Source organism: Pinus tabuliformis, chromosome 8 (assembly GCF_031772625.1).
Source record: "Pinus tabuliformis cultivar Carrire ecotype Pingquan chromosome 8, CPIR1, whole genome shotgun sequence".
NCBI classification, from domain to species: domain Eukaryota; kingdom Viridiplantae; phylum Streptophyta; class Pinopsida; order Pinales; family Pinaceae; genus Pinus; species Pinus tabuliformis.
The window spans coordinates 1,954,631,287-1,954,642,274 of NC_142294.1; positions in this window are offsets into that span (position 1 = coordinate 1,954,631,287).

A 10,988-nucleotide genomic window follows, 5' to 3' on the forward strand; every position below is an offset into this window, starting at 1 on the left:
CAGATTGCTAGGAGATGATAGCCAACAAACCTTCCAAAGGAGATGGAACAATTTTTCTTACAACCTAAAAATCAGAGAATATCATTCTCCTGACAGAATGAGAGAGGCACTAAATAGAACCCCAATGTATAAGCAGGCACTACAAAGACTCAAAGCCAATTAGATTGGCTTGAGGTTCAATCCACCATTGCTTTTGGGAATGTTGGAAGGAAGAAAAGGAGAAGAAGAAAGAAAGTAGTGGGAAGATATGGAGAGGAAAGCAGGATTTTATTCACGGGAAGAAGAGACTACAATAGAAGCATGGGATGTCAGGGAAGCCACCAGAGTAATGAAGGACATGGACATAGATTGAGTTGCTCAGAGGATGAGCAACACTTTCAGTAGGGGGTGATGATGAGGCTCATCATTGGGTAAATATAGGGACCTTAATACACCTCCAAGATTACTAAAATAAACTCTTATCATAATTCCTTACATGTTTTAATTATATTTTTCTTAATGAGATGAGTAAAAGTAAGATGTTATGTCTTGGGTCGAATGTGCATTGATTGCAGGTTTTTGGGAGAAAATTATGGCAAATTAAGGCTAATTAAGGTGCAAGAACTCGAATGAGACAAGAAGGAGAGATTATAGGAGATGGATCTTCCTCATTAAACCCTCACTCATTCAAAGATCCCCCAATCAAATCACACTAGCTTGGAGTTACAGGTAGCCGAGTCATGAGGATCATTAGCAACTGAGCCAGTGATAGTTAAGAACTAGTGTATCTTGAGATTCGGAGCCAAGCCTCCCTAGATTTAAGGAAGTTGTTGGAAATTTCAGTTGTATAAATAAGGAGGCCTAGAGCCTCATTAGGATTCAGTTTTTTTGGGGAAGATAGCTAAACAATTTCGAGTTGAAGGATTTATTTTTTTGATATGCTAATGAAATGAACATTCCCTTGATCTAGCATTGAGTTGACTCAGAGGGCTGAAGCTCTTGGGTTAGGGCCCAACCCTAGCATCAGAGGTTCCTCTTACTGTACTTGTATGCTTAGGTTATTTCATAGATTACTTGTTGAATTGATTTTGGCATTGTTACATTACAAGTATTGGTGAATTTGATTAATTTTCTTCCATTTGTGCATAGATTTAACAATAGCTTTAGAGAGATAAAGAAATACCAAAAAGGCTGATAATAGGTGGATCTTGCCTCATTCCTCCCTTCAAGGACCATGGTTTGAGGAATAATCCTCATTCAGCCAAAAAAAACATAATTCTGGTTTCTTATGAAACTTAGGGTTTTTCTGCTAATTAGGTCAGCATCTTTCAACTTTCAAAGATAAGTGGCAGTTTTCATTTCTGATATCTTAATATTTGTATTAGATTTCATGGTATTTTCACAATATGCTGCAAGCATTTGCATCCATGAACTAGGCAAAAAAATGATGAAATTATGTTTTCCTATGTTGATGTAAACCTTTCTTGTTTTGACATGATTTATGGGTAAATGCCAACAATGATGTGTATATTGCAAGAGTTTCAATAATGCAGGAAGACCTCATATTAGCAGCCTCAACCTAACCTTACCCATCCATGATCACCAAAAGCCACTAAATTCATGATCTGAGTTATCATTTCATAAGGACAACTTTCCATGCTTGTTGAGCAAATACAACCATCATACAACTTTGGTTTGAGCTTTAAGGGAATCCTAACCACTTCATTTCTTTATTCCATCCATCACTCACCTTCCCTAAACCCCATACCACTGTCCAAATCATTCCTTATGCTTTCAGCCTGTTCCTGTAGGAAAACAGGGGATCATGTAGGTGAATTAGGACATCCTATAGACATCCTGTAGGATGACCTGTAGTGGCCTGTTTTGAGCCTGATTTGTGAGAAATGCATCACGAAGCTAGGAGAAGACCCTTTCTTACTGCCCAAGCCATCTGACCCATCACAACCACCTCTCTCCACACCTAACCCACCTGCCATACAATCAAGAAGAATTAGCATTCATGTTTTCATAAAAAAGTAAAAAAGAAAAAGTTTGTTATGCTTATTCATGTGCACAACAGTTAAGTGTTTGATTAGAATAGATCGCATGGTTAGGGTAGTTAGGATTTCAAATGTGTTAGCTTAGAATTCTTCTAAAGCAAGGTATCTTAACAAATAGCTAGATGAGTTGTGTGTTTTTAGCATCTATTTCAATGTTTCTTTACTGCAGTAGGTAGAATTTCAATTCTCTCAATTAGGGTAAAATTCTCTTTTCTCAATTGGTAATCAAACTTCTTCTTTATTGCAGTAGGTAGCATTTCAATTCTCTCAATTAGGGTAAAATTCTTCTTTCTCAATTGGTAATGAAACTTCTTCAAAACCAATAGAAGGTTGGTTTGAGAAACCCTAGTGGTCTATCGCCCAGCTCAACGATGACAAAAGAGTGGACCCATTGCATCTACTTGTGTATACAACATTGTCACCTCCAAGTTTGTGCGAACCCTGGGTTGATGAAGTAAAGTTGGTAACCCTAAGAATTGCAACATTCTTGCTGCAATACTGGTGGTCATCAATACTTTCAGTAGTTAATCTCCTTTAAGTTCAGTATAGGATTGGTCTTGGAGCCCTAATGATCAATTGACCTAGTTGAGGGTGGCATGAGTAAAATTCATCTACTGTGTATATAGCACTGTCACCTCGAAGTTTGTACGAACCCCGGGTTGATAAGTAAAGTTGAAGAGCCTTTGAAAGTTGCAACACTCTTGGTGCAAAACCAGGGATCACCACTCATTGCTTGAAATTCCCTCTTGAGAAGCCTTTGTTGAATATTAAGAGCCATTAAAGAGAATGATTTTGTGTGGTTAACCCATAATCGTGATGAACGAAAATCTGAGGATAGAGATACCCTTAATTCTTGTGACCAACTGCGATACTCATAGTGTGGGGGTTAAAAAATGGACTTCAATGAAGCGTGGATTTGTGTTTGACCCATAACCATGATAAATGAAGATCCAAGGATAGAGATACCCTGTAATGCTTGTGACCAACTGTGATACTAACAGTGTGCGACCTAGCAAATGAACTTCGATGACAAGGGTTTTGTGTGGTTGATCCGTAACCTTTGGTTTCTGTGTGGCCCATAACTGTGATGCTTGTTAGTTTTCGTAGTGGAAGTATGGTGGCTTGTCTGGTAGATTCTCTTATGCAATGAGATGTTGTAAAGGCTTCTTTCACATTATTATTTTTTTAGCAATAGACCTCTTGTTGCAACATTTCTTATAACTTTTGTTACAGGTGATTAAATCAAATTTTGTCAAAAACCCACTTGAGGTATTGAAGAGATATTTCCATAAAAATAAGAAACTTGAAATTTAATGAACTGTAGAGTGAGAAAATGATTCCTGAAACTCATGGTACGTGTGGTCGTGTCACAATCCAGACATATGTAACTTCAATTGCTCATATCTCTCAAACCGAGAAACGAGATCAAATTTCGTAAAAAACACATTTGAGCTAACATAAAATACTTTCAAATGAAATATTTTACACCTTTTGAAGTTATATGTGGAGGTCATGGCACTTGCATGAAGTTTTTTGAATATTGTTGCTGTGTGTTTCATCCATCATTGTGCTTCAAACGCTCACTCCCATGGATGATTGTAACCTGCTCTGATTTCACTAATCCAGATCTTGGGGGAAGGCCCTTGAGATCTAAAAAATTGAAATTCCAGAAAAAGATGAGAACGCACAGTAAAAAAAACAACCAAGATTTTCTTTTATTAAAATAGGGAATAACTGTAAAAGCTACATTGTTGTGGGTAATCTTTTCTTTCATAAAATGTGGCTTGTTACTTATAGCCTTTTTTAGTTACAATACCACAGGTAAATTCCATGGGTGGGTAAATACCATGGGTAAATGAATACAATGGATAGATTCCACTTACAATACCATGGGTAAATTCCATGAGTGGATAAATACCATGGGTTGATGAATACCATCAGTGGATGCCACTTATAATACTATGGCTAAATACCATGGCTGAATGAATACCATGGGTAAATTCCATGGGTGGATGAATACCATGGGTGGATGCCACTTTCCATTCAGATCATTCCTCCCTCCTTAAGGAGAAATAGTCCTCATTGCTTGAAGTTCCCTCCTAAGAAGCCTTTGTTGAATATAAACAACCACTAAAGAGAAGGGTTTTGTGTGGTTAACCCATAATCGTGATGAACGGAGATCTGAGGATAGAGATACTCTATAATGTTTGTGACCAACTTTGATACTAACAGTGTGGGGCCTAGAAAATGGACTTCGAAGAAGCGTGGGTTTGTGGTTGACCCATAACCATGAAAAATGAAGATCCAAGGATAGAGATACCCTGTAATGCTTGTGACCAACTGTGATACTAACAATTTGTGGCATAGAAAATGGACTTTGATGACAAGGGTTTTGTGCATTTGACCCATAACCTTTGCATTTTGGGTGACCCATAACCATGATGCTTGTAAGTCTGTTTGGTAAAAGTATGGTGGCTTGTATGGTAGATTCTCTTATCTAATGTGATGCTGTAAAGGATTCTTTCACATTATTATTTTCTATCAATAGACCTCTTGATGCAACTTTGTTGATAACTTCTGTTACAGGTGATTAAATCAAATTATGTCAAAGACCCATTTGAGGTATTGAAGAGATATTTCCATTGATGTAGGACACTTGAACTTTGATGACTTGTGGAGTGAGAAAATGATTCCTGAAACTCATGGTACGTTTAGCCGTGTCAAAATCCAGATATACATAACTTCAATTGCTCATATCTCTCACACTAGGAAACGTAATCAAGTTTCCTAAAAACCCCCTTTGAGCTAATAGAAAATACTTTTGTTGAGCCTCAAAATTACTCTTTCCTAGCAACTCTTCTCATTCCTTTTCGTTGCTTTTTCCATGAGAAAGATGCATTCTCATCACCAATGACCGGTATATACTGTCTTGAGGAGGACATTTAGTGATTTACATGTTATGCTTTTATGTTTTGTTGTTTCAATAAATTTTTGTTTATTAGCTACGAAACACAGCCTATTCTGCAGCTAATCAGCTGTTCCACAACTACCTTCATGCTTTAACAGGTTCCAGGTGTCAGAAGGAGAAACTAGCTACATGGGCAGCTTGGAAATCATCGTGATATCGACCTTGTCCTATTCACTTAGCCAAGGTCGAAAAAGAAGATGGCATAAGACTACGGTCAATGGATAAGTCAAACACAGAGAGACCGAAGGTAACAAGACTCTGTTTCGTGGTTAATTAACACATTTCACAGTGATGGGAAGCATTATACGGAACAACTACCTATACCTACGAACTCCAACAACCACCTATACAACCGAATCCAACAGCCACCATGTCTTGGATTTATATCTCCAGCAGCTGAGAAAGAAATTCTGCATATCTGCCTTCTACGTGTTTGACTGTAGCATGTTTTTATCCACAAACTTATATAATTTTTCTTATAAATACCTGTGTAAAGGACCCAAGAAGTTAGTGGTAATAGTGATAGTTTTATTGTGAAATCAAAGTTCTAAACTTTGTAATTTCTGGGCATTTTGTGTCCCTGTTTTTAATATGAAGACCACATGTTTTGTGAAAATCTGAAGGAATTTTCGTGGAGTTGATTGAGCAAGCGTAGCCTAATAAATTGCAAAGGGCCCCTGCACTGAAGAAGGTTTCATTTCATTTTATTTTTCTTCTTCTTGTTAACTATAAATTTATCATTTTCTTTCACAGTGTTTATAATCATTTTCTTACTAAGAATGTTTATAATGCAATTTCCATAATTTTCTTATTAATAGTGTTCATAATTTAGAGTAGCTTCCATTTGCTTGATCTCTTTTTAGTTTTTATCAGTAATTTAGAAGATGAAACTCAGTAATGTAATCTAGTTTACTTCATTCATTGTTTTGCTAGTCTTTAAATTCTCAATTAGACTGATCAGTGCCATTTACTATCTTTGCCATTTTATTTTTAGTTTAATGACTCATGGTGTTAATGAATGTTTATGAAAAACCCTTCAAGTTGATAATTCATCCTTAACTAACTGGTTGAACATTTCATTTATGCAATGAGTTATTGTTGTATCTCTATATTTGTTTTCTCTTAGATTAATGAAGTACAAAATTCCTCAAATGTCATCCCAAGGAGACTTTCTCCCAAAATTGAGAGGCAGAGTAACTAAGTATTTCATTTAGTTTTATTTCTGTAATTAGTTAGACAACAGTTGCAAATTTCACTTTCAGTTTTAATTTATGATTTGGAAATAATGGTAAAACAGGAACAAAAACTTTGTTTTCATTCCTTGCTTAAGCTTTGCTTCTAAGTATTTCTTAGATATGTTTTCATTTCTTTCTTAAGCTCTGTTTTCATTTTTAGATTTTGAGCAGTCTTTACAAAAGTTAGATTTAAGTTTTTGATAATTACATTGTAAATCATTAGGAACTAAAAGACCAAAAACCCCCCAAAACAACATAAAACACAAAAAAACGAAGTAAGAAGGTTTATCTAGCACAAATAGTGCACTACACTTCATCAGTTTACGATACCCAGATTGATAATTTATGTAGAGCAATTTAGGACACTAAATTGACCAAACAACTTTCAAATGAGATATTTTACACCTTCGAAAATGCTCTGTAGAGGTCATGGAAATTTCATGAAGTTTGTTGAATATTGTTTCTCTACGTTTCTATTATCATTGTGCTTCAAACCTTCATTCCCATGGAGTTGTAACATGCTCTGATAGCACTGATCTAGATCTTGGGGGGAGGCCCGTGAGATCTAAGAAATTGAAATTCTAGGAAAAGATGAGAACACAAAGTAAATAAAAACCACCAAGAAACTTTTTATTAAAATAGAGAATAACTGTAAAAGCTACATTGTGGTGGATAATTTGTTCATTCAAAAAATATGACTTGTTACTTATAACCCTTTTTAGTTACAATACCACAAGTAAGTTCTATCTGCGGGTAAATACCATGGGTGAATGAATACAATGGGTGGATTCCACTTACAATACCATGGGTAAATTCCATGGGTGGATAAATACCATGAATGGATAAATACCATGGGCAGATGCCACTTACAATACTATGGGTAAATACCATGGGTGGATAAATACCATGAGTGGATACCACTTACAATACCATGGATAAATTCCATGGGTGGATCAATACCATAGGTGGATGAATACCATGGGTGGATGTCATTTTCCATTCAAATCATTAAGTCAAGTCCCACTAGCACAACTAGTTGAGGATGTGCCTCGTCAGCAAGGTGACCTAGGATCAAACCTCATGGAGGGTTTTTGTGCCCTGTACTAGGGGGAGAAAACATGCTAAAAAATCCAGTCAGCTAAGGGCTAGTGTGGCCTAGGCCGGGTGTGATCCTTGAGTGACTTTGACGGTTTATATGCCCTTGGGTCATGGCTCCTCAAGGCATAGGTCAATTTTGGAGGATCACAGATGAAAAACAAAAAAAAAACCAATTGATCCAGATGTTGGGGGGAGGCCCCCTAGATCTAAAAGAAAATTGAAATGCCAGAAAAATATGAGAAAACAAAGTAAACAAAAACCGCTAAGAAATTTTTTATTAAAATAGACAATAACTGTAAAAGCTACATTGTGGTGGATAATCTGTTCTTTCACAAAATGTGACTTGTTACTTATAACCTTTTTTAGTTACAATACCACAGGTAAATTTTACGCGTGGGTAAATACCATGGATGAATGAATACAGTTGGTGGATTCCAGTACAATACCATGGGTGAATTCCATGGGTGGATAAATCCCATGGGTGGATGAATACCATGGATGGGTGCCACTTACAATACTATGGGTAAAAACCATGGGTGGATGCTACTTCAATACCATGGGTAGATAAATACCATGGGTGGATGAATATCATGGGTGGATGCCACTTATAATACCATGGGTGGATGTCACTTTACATTCGGATTACTCCTTGCTCCTTAATGAGAAATGGTCCCCATTTCTTGAAGTCCCCTCCTGAGAAGTCTTTATTGAATATGAAGATCCACTGAAGAGAAGGGTTTTGTTTCGTTAACCCATAATCATGATGAACAGAGATCTGATGATAGAGATACCCTGTAATGCTTGTAACCAACTGCGCTACTAATAATGTAGGGCCTTGCAAATGGACTTCAATGAAATGTGGGTTTGTGGATGACCCATAACCATGAAAAGTGAAGATTTGAGGATAGAGATACCATGTAATTCTTGTGACCAACTATGATACTAACAGTTTGCCACCTAGCAAATGGAATTCGATTAAAAGGGTTTTGTGCGGTTGACCCATAGCTTTTGGTTTGTAGGTGGACCATAATTGTGATGCTTGTCAGTCTGCTTGGTAAAAGTATTGTGGCTTGTGTTAGCGCTTGAAATTTCACCTCAGGCTGAAAAAGGTAAACTCCAAGGCAACATCAAACCACTTAGCCTCATAGCTAGCCCTACGGGGCAGGAGAGGGCTCTCTCCGGTCTATCTCAGTAAAGATCTTCAATGGGCGAGATGACCAATAGGGAAACACTGATTTTAGGCTAGTAAACTGATCAAGAGGTTTAATTTGGGATTTTTAAAGTTTTTGGTGGAAAATTGGGGAATGGAAATTTTGGGTGCGGGGATTGGACACAGTTTCTGCAGGGGGTTCTTTGGGGCGAGGTAGGAAACAGTATTGATGCCTTTGATAGAGGTGGATGGATGAGAATGACTGGTGAGGAGTTAAGGAGAGCAAGCAATAACCTTGAATTCCCCTTAAACAGTCGAAAACATTGATATTAAGCAAACTTAAAAGCAGAGCATGACAATCATGAATTCTACTTTAACACTTCATTTGCCTAATTTGCAGAAGAAAAAGTAAGGAAATGATTCACATAACACACTTACAAGTACAAAGAGAAACACACCATCAATACATGTGACCACAAGAATCCCAAAAAGGACTGCAAAACCCTGGTCTTCCTTTGCCAAAAATTGCAGAGATACAGTGAGTAATACAATAAGAGCTTCCTCCCTCAAGAGTCCAACCATGAAAATGAGCAAGAGAGTACATAATATAGATCATCTAACATCTTTCCCTGCCTTTAGGGGTCGAGCTCACTATCCTAGGAGCTGTTTCAACCAATTCTAAACTAAGCACTGAAAACTAGGCAGTGAAAACAACTTGCCTCTATAAACTAGGAAACCAATTCATTCATTTAATTTTCACCTATCTCATGAATGAATCTTCTAGAAGAGATACATAAGTGTAAAAGTGTCATAAATTACATTATTTACATCAAGGAGGATGACAATCCATTCCAAAAAGTCAAACACAGTCAAAACTGCGTTTTTCCGAGCTGTACACTGAAATTTTGAGAAATTTGCCTGATGGGTCGCGCGCTATTTCCTGACGGGTCACGCGCCTTTGAGGGCATTTTTGGGGCACTTCCAGGTGTCAAAATGGGGCAAGAGTAGGCTTGTTGGAAAGGTCTGGATGTCTAATTTCCAACCCAACTGGAATTTCTGAATTTGGTGGTCATTTTCCCCTCCAAAATTTCAATCTCTCAAGACGGCTTTCTGTGTGTCAAAAATGTGGCAGAAAGTCATTTTTTGCTTGTTTTTTGACTTTCTGGAGGCCCAAAACTTCATAAAATCTCTTGGAAATGGGTGAGAATGTGTAACTTTTCATGAAAAATCCAGAAATGCTGAGTTTTTTGAAAATAGAGTTGCCAAATGAAAGGGTCGCGCGGGGGGTGAGACCCGTTGGGAGCAAAAACCTGTGTATGGCACAAAAAATTCACAATTGACAAAATTTTCTCCAAATTTCTTGAAATTTGGGCTGGGAGTCCCCAATCAAGTACCATGCTCAGTCAAAGAGGCTTTGGCCAAAATTTGGAGTGGATCGGGCCTTTTCCGTCGTTTTAGTGCCTTGGCCAACCTCCTTGGATCTAGCGATTGCAATTTTAACATTTCTCTAAAACCATGACACCTGTGCAAAAAGTGAAGGAGGTTTTTCTTCTTTGGCATGTTATGGACAAAAACCTCTCTCAGTTTTCCAAAATTCATCTTTGATTGCTCTGAAACGGCTTTTGAGTGAAACTTATCCCGATGTGTGAAGCAAGGAATTTCGTGGAAATGAAGCGAAATGAAGGGGATAGGGGGCTTCTAAATTCTTGGGGAAATTTTTGGGAGTGGGGAGGGATGTTAGGAAGCAGGGGAAAGTGGAATCTCAGAGATTGAGTGAGGGGAAGGGGTCCAAAAGGGCAAAACACAGGCCAAACCTAGAAAATTGCCAGGTTGTAGCTAGAAACTAGGGTTTGTGCAAAAATGAGAATTTTGGGGGATCTCAGTGATGGGAAGCATTTAGTAAGGTACTTTAAAGATAGGGGAAGGTGTATGAACATCAGGAAACAATTTTTGCCGATGATTTGACCGTCCAAGAGGAATTGCCTTCAAAACCCTAGGAGAGGGAAATGAACCTTGCCTAGGCGCAACTGAAGCATGAACAAGGTGTAACATGACCCAATGGAACCTAATATGATGATGACAACCATCTGAATGATGATACACTCAGCTGAATGATGACATGGACTGAAATTTGGGCAACTTTGAAAGGAGTGAAAACGAACCCTAGACCTAATGCCTAGTGACCAAATTTTTCTTGAAGACTCACTGAAATGACAAAATTTGACCTTGACACTTCAAAATCACTTTGTAAGAGCACATTTGATCACTGGAGGAAGTCTGGAAATACTGACACTAACAACTTGTTTAGTAGATTCTCCTATCCAATGTGATGTTGTAAAGGCTTCTTTCACATTATTATTTTTCTAAAAATAGACCTCTTGTTGCAACTTTGCTGATAACTTATGTTATAGGTGATGAAATAAAATTATGTCAAAGACCCATTTGAGGTATTGAAGAGATATTTCCATTGATATAAGACAATTGAAATTTGATGACCT